Genomic DNA, 19,036 nt, shown 5'->3' with positions numbered 1-19,036 from the left:
GTTAAGATAAGGTGATCCCTTGTCTCTTGTCCTGTTTAATTTGGTTGCGGATATGCTAGCAATGCATCTTGTTGATGATGGTCTTTGTATACTTCAATATGCGGATGACACTATTTTGTTTATGGATCATGACACGATCTAGGCCAAAGATCTCAAGCTAGTGCTTAGTACATTTGAGCAATTATCGGGCTTGAAAATTAATTTTTATAAAAGTGAGCTTTTTGTGATGGAGCAGCAAAGGACTGTGAACAAGAATATGCAAGATTATTTGGGTGCAAGGTAGGGGGTTTGCCCTTTAGGTGTCTATAGGTATACCTATGAGCCGTAAAAAACTTTCGAACACGGATTGGGCTTGCATTGAAGAAAAATTTTAGAGGAATCTCAGTAGTTGGAAAGGAAAGTTACTTAGGTTGGTGGGGGACTAGCCTTGATCAATTCGGTGCTAACTACCTTAGCCATGTATATGTTATATTTTTTAAAATCCCTAGAGGTGTCCTAAAAAATTAGATTACTACTGTTCTTGGTTTTTCTGGCAATGTGATGAACGCAAAAAAATACCATCTCACTAAGTAGAGTGTCCTCTGTAGGCAGAAAAACTTTGGTGGACTAGAAATACAAAACCTAGAAATTCAAAATAGATGTCGCTTGAGCAAGTGGTTGTTTAGGTTAATGAATGAGGACGGGGTATCGCAAAATCTTCTAAGAAAGAAATACTTGTCTAACAAATCCCTAACACAAGTGTAACCTAGACCAAGAGACTCTGAATTTTGGGCCGGCCTTACGAAGGCAAAAGATTATTGTTTAGCAGGCAGTTCTTTTAAGGTGCAAAGTGGGGAGCAAATCAGGTTTTGGGAAGACATTTGGTTAGGAGAAAAGCTTTTAGTACGGTATATCCTAACCTATATCATATAGTGAGGAGGAAAGACGATGCGGTCTCAAATCTCCTACGGAGACCACTTAATGTATCATTTAGGAGAGGGTTGGTAAATCACAACCGAATCTCCTACATTGACTTATTGTTTCAAGATTGTACCTATCCGCCTCACAAGTGGGAAAGATGTTTTCCGATGGAACTTTCAAGGAATACTCCCTGCAAAAAGCCCACTCTAGAAGTTAAGAGTGCCACTGAAAATTAAAATTTTCCTTTGGTACCTACAAAAGGGAGTCACACTCACAAAAGATAACTTAGGAAAACGAATTTGGCAAGGAGATGGCAAGTGTTGTCTTTGTAGTTCCATTGAAACTATCCAACATTTGTTCTTTGATTGTAATGTGGACGGGGATCCCGATCTTCCGTCAGGTGGTGGTAACTATCGTTGTGGCGGAGAATGACACACCGATCCGGCTTCAGATCGAAAGATCGAACCCTGCAATCTTAGCACCACAGCTCCTCTGGTTATCAACCGAGTTTTGGACCCGATAACCTCGCCAAGAAGGCTAATCCCTGCCTGCACAACGAAGAACACAAGCAAGAACAAGAAAGAACACAACCAAATTGTAGATGAATGATTAATCTCTCAAAGTTGGGGTCTCACAAACCGATGAACGGCAAAACTGTTCTTGACAGAATAATCTAAGCAAAACCCCAAAACCTAATGACGGTGACAGCGTATGATTATAAAGGTCTTAGGGTCGTCGCCTACCCTGGACGCGCCCCCTAATAGGCCAAAACACGATACACGGTCCAACGGACCAAAAGACGGTGTCGCAGCACCCTAGCAGATTTTGGATGCTGACTTGTTTTGATGATTCCTATTGATTCCGAAGAGCTTTTGATGTGAGACCACTTGGATTGGCTTTCTTATCAAATTAGCTTTCCATCCATATGTGGATCATCGAAAAAGGAGTTCGGATGCGTCCTGGGTGACCAGTTTAAGGTAGACTGGTTCCGGAGGCCGAGGCACACTCGAACTTGAGTTGCTTTGGGCCTCCACCTCGGGGACTCGAACCGAATTAGCCTCGGGCCTCCTTCTTGACTTGGACACCCTTGCTGGCCTCCTACCCCTCCATACCATGTGCCAAACATGGTCATATGCATAGGTGTCATGTCCTCATCATCCTCCCCTTCTTGATGAAAAGCCGTCCTCGGCGTCGATTGTGCTTGAAACTGATCTTGCACAACATAAAGGAAAACGGGGTTGCGAAGACAAAGGGAACTGAAATAAGTGTGAGAAGGAACATGACCATGTTTCTCCCCTTCTTGATGAAAAGCCGTCCTCGGCGTCGATTGTGCTTGAAACTGATCCTCCACAACATAAAGGAGAACAGGGTTACGAAGACAAAGAGAACTGAAATAATTGTGAGAAGAAACATGACCATGTTTCCAAGTTTCTAGCATGCCATCTCGCATAAAAATTTCAGCAAGCATGTAGACTCCATGATCCGAATGCATACGATGTATATCAACACTATCCTACAAAAGATTAGAACTAACCAAAGACAATACAGGAATAGATGGTCTAGCAGACATAGGTAGCAACCAACAATGCTCCCCTTCTTGGAAGTGAACTTGTTTCTTTGAGGAACATGAAAAAATGTTTGTATTATTATGGCTGCTCTCTAAACGGTCACAATCTTGTGCAACAAAAGGAGAATTCATATTACTACAAACATATACTCGATGTATCATATATTGTCCTTTGTTGTTATATTTACCAATAACATGATATGTGTGTTTAGAAAACCAAGGCAAATCAGCATATTTTAAAAGGCTCTCCTCCAAACAATCTAGGTTACACAAAACATCAAATTCAACGTAACCCAAAGTATGTAAAGAAGGCAACAGTTTGAACTCATCAGTTTTATTAGCAATATGAATAACATGTTTATTTTTAGCACAAGTGACTAGTTCCAAAACATGTAAAACTGAAGCATCATCAACCAATTCATCTTTATCACAAGGAACTTCAAGCAGATTATCATGGGATAGAGATAAATCAAGAGAGGGTTCCACTAACAATTGCTCTATGATAGCATGGTTTGTGGAAAATTTTAGTACATTAAAACATTTCTCACCTTCCGTGAGTGTAGCACCATGAGCATTACCTATGTTCTCAACAGGAGTAATAGGTGCATTGTGAAGTGATGGCTCTGAATTTGCATATGAGGTTGTGAGCTCCTCATTTTCTTCCATGTCATCCTCTCGCTTATGGACATTATCTTGCAGAAGGTTAGTCATAGCAAGAGAAATAACAACAGACTCTTCCTCTAAATGGTGCACCTCATCATATGAAGTCAAAACAGGAGGTGGATTCACAACTGTTTCTCGCATAAGAAGTTTCATATCATTCCAAGTTTGAGGCTTATCAGAAGGATCTAAAGACTCCCACCAAGATAAAGCAGAATGTCGCAAAACACTAGCTGTATTTTTTATCTTCCTCCTTGGACACATAAAGCGAGTAGCAAATATGTTATCTATGACAATTTCCCACTCCATGTACTCATCAGCACCTATACCATCATAAGTTGGTGGATAGGAACAACCTGTCATTGTTAGAAGACAGCAAAAGACAACACAAAAATATTATCCCTATCAAATGACTATGTGATTGTAGTGGTGTCACTTTTCACAGCAAGTGGAAGCATCTTACCAAGCTCTTACAAAGTTCTTACCAACGCAAGCAGTGGACGGTACAACCGGCGGCTGGTTCATGATACATGTGAGGCAGTGGTACCAAGATTGCAAAGCCCTTTTTCTATACTGATCTGAAGAATTTGTGGAGCTTGGAAGGCAAACAAAGAGTAATATGTATATCTGGCACACAAGTCAGTAACAGAAAGTAATGCTAAATTATAGTCCAAAGTACTTGTTCCTATTGCTGGTCTAAAATGCTTCAAGTACCAGGTGTGTAACAAACAAGTAAGTATGGTGGATAGCAAGGAGACAGGTGTGTGAAAAACAAGTATGGTGGATGGAAACAGCAACACAAACAAGGAACCAGACAGCACACGCTAACACAGCTCACTTTGGTCTTCTCTATGTGCTCCTCTAGATATTGTTCCTCTTTTGCCCCTCTCTTTTTTCTTTTTTTTTGGGTTATCATTGTTTTTAGGGAAATTTTGACTTTTTTATTATATTTTTTCTTTACTTAGGAGCACAAAAGAAGTAACCACAAAAAATATGAGCTTAAACAAGTGAAAGACGTGGCCTGTGGAAAATTCAGAAAACTTGCTCAAAATCGACACAAACCTTGTGACCATGAAAAGATGATCTTGTGACCACTTTTTGACCAATTTAAAAATTTCCGACCCCGCAATAGCGGGGAATGGATGGATCCAAAAAAAAATTTTGATCGATTTTGATATATGGAACGTCGAAATCAGAGTTCGTATGCGAAAACTAGACCAGTTTTAAGAATTGGCTCTGAATTAGAGGACAAAACGGGAATAATGTGCGCAAAACTGGTCACAACAGCAAAGATTTGATGGAAATGGTGAGGAAAAACACACGAACTGGACTCTAACACGACCTAACCAGCAACAAGACCTTGACTAGGACACAAACTCAACACGACGGACTCTGAAACTGAAATATGCAAAGGCTATGGCTCGGAAGGTTCTAGGACAGGAAAAATGAGTATGACACTGGACTATGGGACGAATGCGAAACACTCAAACTAGGGAATAAATGTGAACCTGACAGTATACCTTAGCTCTGATTACCACTTAGTGGGGACGGGGATCCCGATCTTCCGTCAGGTGGTGGTAACTATCGTTGTGGCGGAGAATGACACACTGATCCGGCTTCAGATCGAAAGATCGAACCCTGCAATCTTAGCACCACAGCTCCTCTGGTTATCAACCGAGTCTCGGACCATGTTAACCTCGCCAAGAAGGCTAATCCCTACCTGCGCAACGAAGAGCACAAGCAAGAACAAGAAAGAACACAACCAAATTACAGATGAATGATTAATCTCACAAAGTTGGGGTCTCACAAATCGATGAACGGTGAAACTGTTCTTGACAGAATAATCTAAGCAAAACCCCAAAACTTAATGACGGCGGCGGCGTATGATTATAAAGGTCTTAGGGTCGTCGCCTACCCTAGACGCGCCCCTAATGGGCCCAAACACGATACACGGTCCAATGGACCAAAAGACGGTGTCGCAGCACCCTGGTAGATTCTAGACGCTGACTTGTTTTGACGATTCCCGTTGATTACGAAAAGCTTTTGATGTGAGACCACTTGGATTGACTTACTTATCAAATTAGCTTTCTATCAATATGTGGATCATCAAAAACAGAGTCTGGATGCGTCCTGGGTGACCAGTTTAATGCAGACTGGTCCTGGAGACCGAGGCAGACTCGAACTTGAGTTGCTTTGGGCCTCCACCTCGGGGACTTGAACCGAATAAGCCTCGGGCCTCCTTCTTGACTTGGACACCCTTGCTGGCCTCCTACCCCTCCATACCATGTGCCAAACATGGCCATATGCATGGGTGTCATGTCCTCATCAGATTGTCACTTTGCGAGCTTTGTTTGGAATACTGTGCATATCACTTTTGGAATTCAACCACCTACTAGCTTTTCGAATTTGTTTGGTTCTTGGTTAAATGGCTTAAATCTTAAGCTCAAAAACCAAATCTTGCTAGGAGCAGCTGCACTATGTTGGGCATTATGGTTGAATAGAAATGATATGGTATTTAATAAAGCTAAATCTAATACTTGTATACATGTCATATTCAGGGTGACTTATTGGATATGACAGTGGTGCATGTTGCATAAGTAGGAGGAGCGACCGCTGTTCAAGAATGGTTGCAGAATCTGTGAGACTTTGATCATGGCAAAGTTTGGTTGGAACTTCAGGAATCGTATGGATGTTTAGTTTGTTTCCTTTGTTAGTCATGCTCTCCGGATGGTTCAACCCTGTTGCTTTTTAATTTATCTCTCATGGACATGCAAGTGTGAGCCTTATGGTTTTAGTTTGTATCTGGACTATCAGCTATCATCTTCGGATGGTAGAGGTTGGAACTTGTCGCATATATGGGCCCGGGGTACCCTCACCGACCATATATCTGGCCCGTCAACTAAAGGGCGTTCAAGGATGAGGCCCACGAAGACTAGACAAGACCATCAGCTTGGGGATCACGACGTATCGAGGATATCTAGTGCCAACATAATCGCGGGAAGGATAGAATCGGTTTGTTGTAACAAACTAGGAATCCAATCTAATAGGCCAATCACCCTCGTTGTAACCCTACTCCCCTGCCTATATAAAGGAGGGTAGGGATCTCGCGACCAACAAGAGAACCATCATTAGCATCCAAACCACCTCATCTAGGTAGCTAGGAGCAACAACCCCTATAATCGGGCATACGAATACAAGCAGAACAGTAACACCAATTGGACTAGGGTTTTACATGCTACCATAGCCTGAACCAGTATAAATCCTTGTGTCTTGTGTGCTACCATCTAATTCCTCTTTCGTGATCACACTGCTAGGCATTGCTGGAGCTAAATCATCAGATAGTTGGCGTGCTAGGTAGGGTCTTTCGTGTACAGATTGATATTGTGTTTCAGATGGGAATCATCTTCAATTTCGACGACACAGCGGAGAAGATGTAGCCAAGCGGGAGGATCACCTTTAGCAACCTGGACTTCATCGCCGACCAGTTCGGGGACTTGCATCTATAAGAACCTGAGCCACCCATGGAGGAGGAGGAACAGCCTCCCCCGGTCTGCGCATTCTTTGCCTGACTAGAGGAAGCAATGGGTGTGGGGTCGTGCGCTCTCGCCCAACACCTGAACCACTATGACCATGACGTCTTCACCGAGATCGGCCGAGAACATGACCTCGATGTCATAATCCAACTCTAGCAAGATCCAAACTGGATCCCCAGATCGGATCTACCATCGTGACCTGACCACATCCTTCCTGGTTTCCTAATCAGGCTAAGGAATGCGGCGGCTACATACTCTAGCTAGCTTCAACAAGCCCTGGTGGAACCCACCGAACCTCATATGAAGGAGAGCCACGCTCATGATTCAGACTCTTTCTATTGCCTCCATGACCTCGCCACCCAGTTTGTCGGGATGGTTGTTCATGACGATGAGGTTATGGCGGAGGCAATGGAAGGGTGGGATGATCTCAACAATGAGGAACCCATCCTTGATCTCGAGAACCTCGACTACGATCAGTATCTCCTCGAGCTCTCAGAGGAGGAAAAACTCAAGGAAAAGGACGCGGAATCCTTGAAGCAACTCGAGTGCTATGTGAGCATGAAAGATCCCGAGCCACCTTGGGAGGAACTCAAGAAGCTTGCACTCGATTGTCCAACTCCCTCGACGGGTGACGCGACTGTTCCTGATGCATCTTATGAGACCAGCAGCGAGGCTCGCTTACGCCTGCTATGTCAAAACGACACGCTCGAGGCAGAGAATAACCATCTTCGTCAATAGCTCGAGCAGCCTCCTGACACACAGTAGATCCAGGTGCCAGCCACCCACTCAACTAGCGGTCAAAACTTGGTCGATCACCCCCATGGGACGGTTAAGTTACTATAGTCGGCTACCAAAGTTAGACAAAAAAGGCTCTTGATGACTCCAAGGCCGATCCAAGATCGGGAGACTCCCAAATCACATCGCGCGCCCGTGTCACACGATCCGTGGCAACGTCCCCTAGGGACCAAGGGATGAGCGATAGGAGGCCCAGGCATCCACCACCATTCAAACCCGATCCACAGCTGGTTGGGGGGTGGACCGGACACTCGCTCAGTCATCAATGCATAGCAATAGGAACGTGACACTAGCAATCCCACTCACTGCTCGAACAATCTCAGTGGTAAGTGGACCGCTCATTCGGGAAACATGCTCAGTCACCGATAAAACTTGAGTACACCATTTCGAGGGTTGTCCTCGATGCATGTAAGAAACAAGTCTATCAGGAGATGTTTGAGCGGATCATGAACAACCCCTGTCAGAATCATGGCTTTCCCATGACCCACCTCGCCAAAGATTGTGTTGCCTATAGGCAACACATCGCTCTGAAAGACCAGATGTGAACGGACCAAGACAGGTATTGGGGAGATCTCGATGATGATTAGGGAGGCAATACAACTGCAGGATGTGCGATGCTCATATTTGGCGGCCCCCAAGCCTATCAAGATCGGAGACTCTAGAAGCTGAGCCATAGGCAAGTCTACGCGGCCGCACCGGCTGCCCCGCTATACCTATGTTGGTCCGAGCAGCTAATCACCTTTGATTGCACCGATCACCCAGATCGAGTGGCCGAGGCCGGGCGATCCCCCCTAGGGTTAGCACCATCATTGAGATCGTGAGGATGACGAAGATCCACATGGATGGGAGTAGTGGCATCAACATCCTTTACAAGGATGACTTGGACAAGCTCAACGTGGACATAAGGAAGCTGCACATGTCGTAGTCTCCCTTCCACGATATCATCCCCAGGCGGTGCTTCATACCCCTGGGCATGATAGATCTCTCTATGACATTCGGCAACGCGGTACACTGCCGAAGGGAGACACTCTCCTTTGAAGTTGTTGATTTCCAGGGACCCTATAGCACCATATTCGGGAGGCCATGTTACGCTAAATTCATGGTGGTCCCAGACTAGGCCTACCTCAAGCTGAAGATGCCATGACCTCGAGGCATGATTACAGTGTCTGGGAACTTCTAGAACACCTATCAGTGTGAGAGGGACACCGTCGAGTATGCGGAGGCCAACGCCCTGGATGCAGGACCAAGAAGAAGGAGTTACTCGGGGGCTCCAGGATACCCTTGCTCGACGTAAGGGAAGAAGATCATGCTGATGGCCTCGAAGCAGCCGTCTCTTGTCATCCTCGTCCCGTCGACCTCCACTCCACCGCCGGCTCCTACACCTAAAGGCCTCATCGGGTCTTGAGGAGGCAACCGACAACTCCCAGTTATGTCGGTCTTGTTTTTCCCCCCTTTTATTATGGTTATCATTACATTCTACAAAAACACTTCATTGCTATATGAATCAATTGTAGTCCTGCGAGTATCTTGTGGAGAACCTCCCGAGTTCACTCGGGGGCTAAATTTTTTAGTTCAAGTTTGTTCCTGTTCATTGTAAAGCACATTGACATGTTATACTAACTTATCAACATGCTCGGGGGCTACAACGATAACCATGCACACTGCTCGCCTACATTTTCTATTGCTTAATCAAAGTCTCATGGACCATGATATGGTATAAGGGACTCGACAAGACCTTGTGTGGACTCAATTAGAACATTTTTGTTCTGGCGATTAATCCCCAGGTAGCTAAAGTCCAAAACTTAGCCAGCACCAAACACTAAAGACAGTGAAAAATAGAATACGCCAAGTTAGGTGACACGCAAGTTCATTTCAAATGACGTCAAGCGTCATCCAAACTATCTGATAAATCGGGCATACTGCCCTTCACTATCACCGAGGGATCCACATGACGGATTATGGCCTCTGAGGGCCCTATAGCCTGTTGTTGAAGCCTACTGCATAACAAGGGGGTCAGTATCGGCAGGCTTCCCCCTGATAGTGCCAATGTCTAGGTCAGTGTAGATTGTCCCAACGGTCACCAGCGCCATGTGCACCCTAGTGGACAAACCAAATTGGGCAATATCCTCCAGGCGCCTTGGAATACCCCTCAATCGAGAGGAAACCTCTGACATAGAGGCATCGCCTTTTGGCTGAACAAAGGCTGCCTGGCAGGCTACGCATCCTGTTGGTATTTATTAACGCAAACAGAGAAATCCACAAGCACACGGATATCGTTATAGCTTTCACCCAAGAGTATTCCAGGGTATCGTATTTATCCACAGGGAAGCAATGGTTAAAGAGGTTGATAGTTAACCATCATGTAACCACTAACTAGTATACCGACTAGACTAATGTTGGGGTAAGTGATTAAATAGGAGTTTGTATAAATGACACACATAGGAGAACTCCATGGTAAGATATAGGAGTAGACAAACTAAGCTGGGAGGACAATGGGTGAGTTCAAGGTTCTTTTATACTTCTCTATTGCTGTGGTTCTTTTCTAGAGCAAACCAAAGGGATTAACTAAGCAATGGGTAAAACATAGCGATCACAACATAGCACTTTGGAGCAGCAGTACCTTTCCGAGCCTCGAGGGGGATGGGAAGATGTGGTCAGGGGAAGGCTGCCAAAAACTCTATGAACACCAATCCGAATGTGGTGGATTATAAAGGCCTAACAGAGCTGTCACCTCTGGGCTACCACAACTATTCCATGGGATTGGGCGCAAACTCAGGTGACCTATAGTCTAGATAGCATGTCTATACTATCAATTACTACTCTAATCTCATGTAAAAACTAGAGCACTCGGTCGAGCGGAGATCCCATGCCAAGGTGTGATACGACTATACTAACCAAGCTTAGCTAAACAACTATGGCTCTGTTTGGTTGAGCTGTGGCTGTGGGAAAAAGCTGTTGCGGGCTGTGAGCTATGGAAAAGCTGCTGTGGGCTGTGAGCTGTAGAAAAGCTGAAAGCTGTTTGGTTAAACAAGTATAAAATATACCTTTTATCTTTATCTCTCTTGAAACAACTATAGAAAAGCTTTTTATTCCACCAATTTCGAAAAGCAGAAAGCCAAAAGCCAAAAGCAGGGTCAAACCAGCTTTCAAAAATGAACTACGGAAAAGCAGCTGCTTCTGAAAAAGCACCCTCCAAAAGCAGCCCCTTTGGTTGGGCTTTTGGCTTTTGGGGCCAAAAGCCAAAGCCAAAAGCCCAACCAAACAGGGCCTAAGGCATGAACTAGATAACCATGAAAGACATTCAAGTAATTTAGAGAAGATAAATATAGTAGCTCTTGAGTCTTACAAAGGAGCGGTACAAGATTATATCGGACCTCCGAGGGCTCTTCTAGAACTTGAGCATCTCTCCCTAACTCCCAACTAGAGCTATTCTACTACTACTACATCTTGTAATTGGAGTGGAGATCTTCCTTGTGGTGTTTGTACATTGAAAAGGGGGTGGCCTTCTTTTATAGATGGAGAGGAGGGGATGATCCTCGGAATATTCCCTTGATCCCCTCATAAAATGAGAAAACCGCCCTCCTATGCATTTATTTTGCAGCCAATCACCCACAACCAATGTTTAGGAGTGAAGACGAGGGCCCATGCCTAGACCGGAGGCAGTTGAAGCAGCTTGGGGTGCAGCCACCCCCTGGCGTTGCCTCCCTGCAACGCCTTCGCCTGGTGGGTTCCATGCTGGGCCGAGGCTGCACTTGAGGCCTAGAATCTCTAGGTAGGTGGGCCTTTCCTTTAGTGCTTGATAAGTCTATGTTACACTTTGTCCATTTGCGTCTTTTGAATGTATTTTCCATGGTTTCCGCAAATGCCCTTCTATAAATGATGAATCACCAAAACTTGTGGAATCTGTTTGTTATAAATCCTAATTCTAAGTTTGGCGTTCATTTGAGTGGATATAATTGGAAAGTTGGTAGTTAAAAATAGGAGTTAAGGACCATCAACACATCCCGCCACGGCTACACCCCGAAGCTCGTCCTCGAGAGACGACACCTGGGACATGTACTTCGCCTCCATGGCCAAATGAGCCTCCATATGCATGCATTCAGCTTCAGCAGCTGTGGCCTCTAGGCTTGCGTACACAGATCTGCACTCAGAGAGCTCATCTTGAAGGTGCCTTGCCTTAGCCGATTCCGCTGTCAACCAGCACATCAGATGAAAACTCACGCATAATCGTAACATGATCCACTAAGTGCAAAAGAAGAAATACCTTGGATCTGCTCCTGTAGCTTCTTTATCTCCTCCTAGGCAAACACTCATCTCTGCCTCTCCCTCCAAATATGCGACGCCAGAGGCATGAAGGGAAGCTTTTTCTTGGGACAACCCGACGATCGCCTCAGCAGCAGCTGAATAATTTAGAGGTTTAACAAATCTCAATAACCATGGGAGAAAAGGTCCTAGCAACAACTCTACGTTGGGTCTCATCCTGATGACGCTTCAAGGTCACCACTTCTCTCTCTAGTTCGACTATCTGTGCTCTAGCCGCCGCATCCGGCCAAGGGAACCTCTCCCGTATGAACTCGAATTTTGTTGAAGAACTTTTCTAGATATGCTACAAGAGAAAGGCAGCATAAGTCTTAGCTTCATTTAGAACAAATCAACCCAAGACTTGGGGGCTAGACCCATTGGGTCCACTATATGGCCCTGGGCATTTTTCTGTGATTGCTTCCACCCGGTGCGACCACCAGTCGGACACTCGAGGGCAAGAAGCTGAAACACCCGACATGAGTCCTACCTCTAGGATGGCTCTAAGCGAGTCTCTGATGAGGACATGGCACCCATGCATATGACCATGTTTGGCACATGGTATGGAGGGGTAGGAGGCCAGCAAGGGTGTCCAAGTCAAAAAGGAGGCCTGAGGCTAATTCAGTTTGAGTCCCCGAGGTGGAGGCCCAAAGCAACTCAAGTTCGAGTCTGCCTCGGCCTCTAGGACCAGTCTGATGCATCCGGACTCTGTTTTCAACGATCCACATATGGATGGAAAGCTAATTTGATAAGGAAGCCAATCCAAGTGGTCCCACATCAAAAGCTCTTTGGAATCAACAGGAATCGTCGAAACAAGTCAGCGTCCAGAATCTGCCAGGGTGCTGCGACACCATCTTTTGGTCCATTGGACCGTGTATCGTGTTTGGGCCCATTAGGGGGCGCATCCAGGGTAGGCGACGACCCTAAAACCTTTATAATCATATGCCACTGCCGTCATTAGGTTTTGGGGTTTTGCTTAGATTATTCTGTCAAGAACAGTTTCGGCGTTCATCGGTTTCTGAGACCCCAACTTTGAGAGATTAATCATTCATCTGCAATTTGGTTGTGTTCTTTCTTGTTCTTGCTTGTGTTCTTCGTTGTCCAGCTTCAGATCAAAAGATCGAACCCTGCAATCTTAGCACCACAGCTCCTCTGGTTATCAACCGAGTCTCGGACCAGGTTAACCTCGCCAAGAAGGCTAATCCCTACCTGCGCAATGAAGAACACAAGCAAGAACAAGAAAGAACACAACCAAATTGCAGATGAATGATTAATCTCTCAAAGTTGGGGTCTCAGAAACCGATGAACGCCGAAACTGTTCTTGACAGAATAATCTAAGCAAAACCCCAAAACCTAATGACGGTGGTGGCGTATGATTATAAAGGTCTTAGGGTCATCGCCTACCCTGGACGCGCCCCCTAATGGGCCCAAACACGATACACGGTCCAACGGACCAAAAGACGGTGTCGCAGCACCCTGGCAGATTCTGGATGCTGACTTATTTCGACGATTACCGTTGATTCCTAAGATCTTTTAATGTGAGACCACTTGGATTGGCTTCCTTATCAAATTAGCTTTCCATCCATATGTGGATCGTCGAAAATGGTGTCCGGATGCGTCCTGGGTGACCTGTTTAAGGCAGACTGGTCCTGGAGGCCGAGGCAGACTCGAACTTGAGTTGCTTTGGGCCTCCACCTTGGGGACTCGAACCGAATTAGCCTCAGGCCTCCTTCTTGACTTGGACACCCTTGCTGGCCTCCTACCCCTCCATACCATGTGCCAAATATGGTCATATGCATGGGTGTCATGTCCTCATCAGTCTCCATGCGAGGTGCCTTTGGCATTTGATGGCATCAGCCAAGGTTCTTAGCATAGTCGATAGGTCATCTGCATACCTTGTCATCCTGTCCACCTCTCGATGGGCAGAGTCAAGGTGTCAGTCAAGGAGTCCTTCGATCGGGAACCTTCTATCCTGGGACTTGACATATCCCTATGTTGTGATCTCATCACCGGGGCACACCACTCATCGTCCAACGACAGAGCAAAAGCATCACCTTGTCATCACTACTTCCTAGCTTCACGCTCAAGGGTGCCACTAGACGATCTTTCCCTATAAGCTGGGATTTTAGGCCCAACACTTTGTTGGTAACAATGATCACCTAAAGTGTGGTCATCTCCTCGATGGGGTCCCTAGATGGACTCATGACATCAGGAGAATCACACATCAGAACCTCATGTTGCCTCAGAGGTTGGATCCACCTCTAAAAGAAAGCTGCTAGATAGGCCTGACCGATGATGCCCCTTTTGCGATGGTAGTCTTGTAGATCACTCTCAAGTCCGTATGCCTCATCTAGTTCGGGCTCAGACAGATCCTCTTTCTCTACTAATGGCAGAGGGGAGGGAGTCTGTGGGAGAATGCTAGGGTAGTGTAACCGTAGACATAAAACCACTTCTTCACCCAGTTTGGGACGTTGGAGGGGAGGTTAATGTGGAAAAAGGGAGATTCATCGGCCGCCTTAATCCAGAGGCTACCAGTGACCTTTCAGTCCGATTGGGGAAGAACATCAAAGCAACGGCAAAACAGGGCCCAGTGGGGTTCGATCCTCGCGAAATCCTCACAGTAAGAGATGAACATGGCCAGAAGCACGATCTTGTTCAGGGTCAAATGATGTACCTGGGCGTCATAATAGCAAAGGAGATCCCGAATGAACTAGTGTATCGTGACATTGAATCCACGGCGGAAGAAGTCGGCGAAGACCATGATCTCGCCAAAATCGGGGGCAGGAATGTTCTGACCCAAGGTGCACCAGTACCCCGAGAGCTCTTTCAGGGCCAGGAATCCTCCCACAACAAGGCTCTTGATGTCCTCCTCCGTCGTCGTCGACACCTCCCACGGAAAACTGGGGGCGAGATTTTTTTCGCCCTTACTACTTTTCAAGCTCATACTTTCTTCACTTGCTAAACTGATGGTTTTAGTTTTCTTGGATAGGGTCTTCCTCGACGCCATCACTGTGACTGTCGAGGGCGAGATCTAGATGTGACAACGTCTACTAGGTCAAGTTAAGCAGAGAAGTGAGCAGAACTGCTTTTGTCGGCGGTGGCAAAGGGACGAAGCATCTCCACCCTCGGCTACCTATAAAGGCGGCTAAACTGGCCAAAAAACCCTGATGACTCTTGGCCCGTGGCACAAAACTTGCTGGTGAAACTAGGTGGACCAACATTTGGACCTCTCTAAAACCTAGCGTAGCCCACCAACCCGGTAAGGCGCTCTCGGCGGATCCCACACCAGATCCATTAAACCAACCCTACCATTGAAGAGTGAGGGGGATATTCGGGAGGGTCACTAGCTGATCCTAAAATCTCTGGCATCCGAGTGCTATGCAAATCTCCCGAATGTTTGAACGGGCTCAAAGTACCTTATTTTGGTGGATGTGTGCCCCTTTGTGGGAAACCAGAAAACTGGTTGGCCAAAGGTTGTAACCAAAGTACGAGCTTTCAGAATTTGGAAAAAGAGTTTTATAACGTGCCCATGATGGTCAGGCTTAGTCGTGTCTCTCCTATTCATTAGGACACGGACGCTCACCAGTTCTACCCGGTATTAACTTGAAGAATAGCATACGCTAATGCCCTAGAGGTTCATGCGTTCGTTGTTTTCCTAAGTGATCCCTAGGCATTAGGGTCACTGGTTCCAAGAGCCTCAATGACCGCTTGGTCAGTATAATTTCAGTACGGGTGCTTGCATAACCCAAGGTTAAACTAACCCATCAGGTCGGGTGGGGGCCCAAAAAATGCAAGGACAGTCCGGCTGAACGAAAAACTCCAAAATCACCAGAACATATTGGGAAGCAGGTAACAGTGTACAAAATCAGCAAAAGACATTCTTTTCGATTAACCCTATTACACTTTGCATTCGCTAGGTACGCGATAACAAGGATCTATCAATGGCTACTACTATTATGATAACAAAAAACCCTATGAGTGCAGGTTTCATCCCCACACTCAGGGATGGACATCTCGTGAAGTGAAGAAGCTGGTGAAAGGCTTATCTAAACCTTCACCTCGCCTCTGGATCTTCTCCACGAGTAGGGACGACGCCTAGAAGAAGTCTCAAGAAGAACCACCTTGTGAAGCTTCCTCTAACATCTGAGAAATAGGAGCCCCGCAAGGAGCCCTGCCTGCGCCGCCTTCTTCAATGTTGGGGAGGAATGCACGGAGACGAATCGGCGGTTGGAAGCCGCCGAATCGATGCACGAGGGATCCCGGGTTGAGATCATGGAGATGAATCGGCGGTTGGAAGCTGCGGGACACCTCTTGTCCTCTAGGATTTCCTATAGATATTCTAACCTAGGGACCGCGTGCGCGCCAACCATGTGCAAGCCCAGACGCCACGCCGACGGTGTCCTGGGCCACTGATGGTATTGTTCCTCCCCATCTTCGCGAAGCTTCCTCTAACACCCAAGAAGAACAGCCATGAGCAAGTCGATGCAGAATCCGGTCTTGAAAGCCTTCTCCTAGTGACGGCAGAGCCGCCAAGATGTGCCATGAACCATGGCAGATGAAGGAAACTATCGCTCTCTCACTCAATCTAAAGCTAAGGGATCTAGAAAGGAGAGGGGTGAGACTCAGCGGCCTCCCTACCCTTGGCTTAAATAAACACCCTGAGGATGGAAGTGGGGAGGATGGTGGTTGACATTAAAGTCGGATGCAGTCGGTCCTGTGAGTAAAGGAGTGGTTCAGGCTCCCAGGCACCACGATCCTTATCTTCAACAGGATTCAATGACGCGCTGTGACTATTCGTGCGTTCAAACTGAAGGGACTCCACCCGAGTAACTTTTGGAACCCGAGAGGGCATAACTGCCGTCGAGCGCAACGGTCGATCTCATCTCGATACTCGAGAACCTGCAAGATGTATTCAAGGGCCTCGGCACCCAAGGAGTGCTAATTGGGACCTACGGTATCTGAAGATTACAGGGATCAGCTGTATCCGAAGGATAATACGGCTCCACGAGCTAGTCATTAAATCCTAAGGGGGCTACTGTCGGATATATGGGCCTGGGGTACCCTCACCGACCATATATCTGGCCTGATCAAGTAAAGGGCGTTCAAGGATGAGGCCCACGAAGACTAGACGAGACCATCAGCTTGGGGATCACGACGTATCGAAGATATCCGGCGCCAACTTAACCGCGGGAATGATAGAATCGGTCTGTTGTAACAAACTAGGAATCCAATCTGATAGGCCAATCGCTCTCGTTGTAACCCTACTCCACTGCCTATATAAAGGAGGGTAGGGATCCCGCGATCGACAGGAGAACACCATCATTATCATCATTAGCATCCAACCCACCTCATCTAGGTATCTAGGAGCAACAGCCCCTGTAATCAAGCATACGAATACAAGCAGAGTAGTAGCACCAACTGTACTAGGGTTTTACGCGCTACCGCGGCTTGAACCAGTATAAATCCTTGTATCTCGTGTGCTACCATCTGATTCCTCTTACGTGATCACGTTGTTAGGTATTGCCGGAGCTAAATCATCCGATAGAAACTGTGTTCCATTATCTAAAAAAATACTCAATTATTACAATGGTACTTTACGGGATGTATGTCTTTCGATATTATTTTCAGAATGTCGTGATCTTTCGTTGCCATGAAACCCTTTACCCTACTATCATACTATGTTCAGAAGGCTTGTTGCGTATTGGCAGGAAAAACTAAACAATAGACTATCATCTATAAATAGTTGTGAGTTGTGACACCTCTCTGGAGCTTTGGACACACTTTCAGTCCTTCAATCCGGCTCTCGCTCTAGTTTCTTTCTGCAGCAATATGGACAATCCAACAACAACGCAAATATTATATAGAAAATAAAAAAGGGGAAACTGGTCGCCTTAGCTTGACAGTTTCTTTCCGCAGCTATTTGGACAATCCATCAGCTGCTCGCAACAATCCCACCCTCCCTAGTTTCTTTCTAGTTTGACTTATTAGGATAAATAAAACTACAATAATGTCAAGGTTTCTTTAATGGAGATGGTACTTTGTTAAATGTTTTCATGGTGTTTGTCTTCCGAATATTCTTCTCTTCCCAACCAACAGTACAAAATACTACAAAAATTAAAGCCTCTACCTGCCGCGGTAATAATCTATGGCCAATTGGGCCGACAAAATTTCCGTGTCGTGCCAAGCGATGATGCTGGATCCTGACGTGCAAGCTGCACAAATTCTATATATTTCGTCATTTCGTGTACCTAATTGCGCTACGTAATAAATTCAGTTATACCAGTCCAGCTGGTTATAAACATACTCAAAGCCTTGCTTGCACCTGCTTCCAGAACAGAAGAGCAGTAGCACCAACTGTACTAGGGTTTTACGGTCTGAACCAGTATAAATCCATGTGTCTCGTGTGCTACCATCTGATTCCTCTTACGTGATCACGTTGTTAGGTATTACCGGAGCTAAATCATCCGACAGAAACTGTGTTCCATTATCTAAAAAATTAGTCAATTATTACAATGGTACGTTACGGGATGTATGTCTTTCGATATTATTTTCAGAATGTCATGATCTTTCGTTGCCATGAAACCCTTTACCCTACTATCATACTATGTTCAGAAGGCTTGTTTCGTATTGGCAGGAAAAACTAAACAATAGACTATCATCTATAAATAGTTGTGAGTTGTGACACCTCTCTGGAGCTTTGGACACACTTTCAGTCCTTCAATAATCCGGCCCTCGCTCTAGTTTCTTTCTGCAGCAATATGGACAATCCAACAACAACGCAAATATTATATAGAAAATAAAAAAGGGGAAACTGGTCGCCTTAGCTTGACAGTTTATTTCCGCAGCTATTTGGACAATCCATCAGCTGCTCGCAGCAATCCCATCCTCCCTAGTTTCTTTCTAGTTTGACTTATTAGGATAAATAAAACTACAATAATGTCAAGGTTTCTTTAATGGAGATGGTACTTTGTTAAATGTTTTCATGGTGTTTGTCTTCCGAATATTCTTCTCTTCCCAACCAACAGTACAAAATACTACAAAAATTAAAGCCTCTACCTGCCGCGGTAATAATCTATGGCCAATTGGGCCGACAAAATTTCCGTGTCGTGCCAAGCGATGATGCTGAATCCTGACGTGCAAGCTGCACAGATTCTATATATTTCGTCATTTCGTGTACCTAATCGCGCTACGTAATAAATTCAGTTATACCAGTCCAGCTGGTTATAAACATACTCAAAGCCTTGCTTGCACCTGCTTCCAGAACAGAAGAGCAGTAGCACCA

At 45.7% G+C, this 19,036-nt stretch overlaps 1 protein-coding gene across 1 annotated transcript in view; it reads left to right on the top strand.

Annotated features, from left to right (window-relative positions):
• Positions 1-19,036, top strand: part of LOC136484079 (putative disease resistance RPP13-like protein 3) — a 37,646-nt gene that overhangs the window by 1,823 nt on the left and 16,787 nt on the right. The window lies entirely within an intron of this gene.

Source organism: Miscanthus floridulus, chromosome 9 (genome assembly GCF_019320115.1).
Source record: "Miscanthus floridulus cultivar M001 chromosome 9, ASM1932011v1, whole genome shotgun sequence".
In the NCBI taxonomy this organism is placed as follows: domain Eukaryota; kingdom Viridiplantae; phylum Streptophyta; class Magnoliopsida; order Poales; family Poaceae; genus Miscanthus; species Miscanthus floridulus.
Note: the sequence above shows the minus strand (reverse complement) of the source record. Positions and strands in the feature narration are given on the sequence as shown.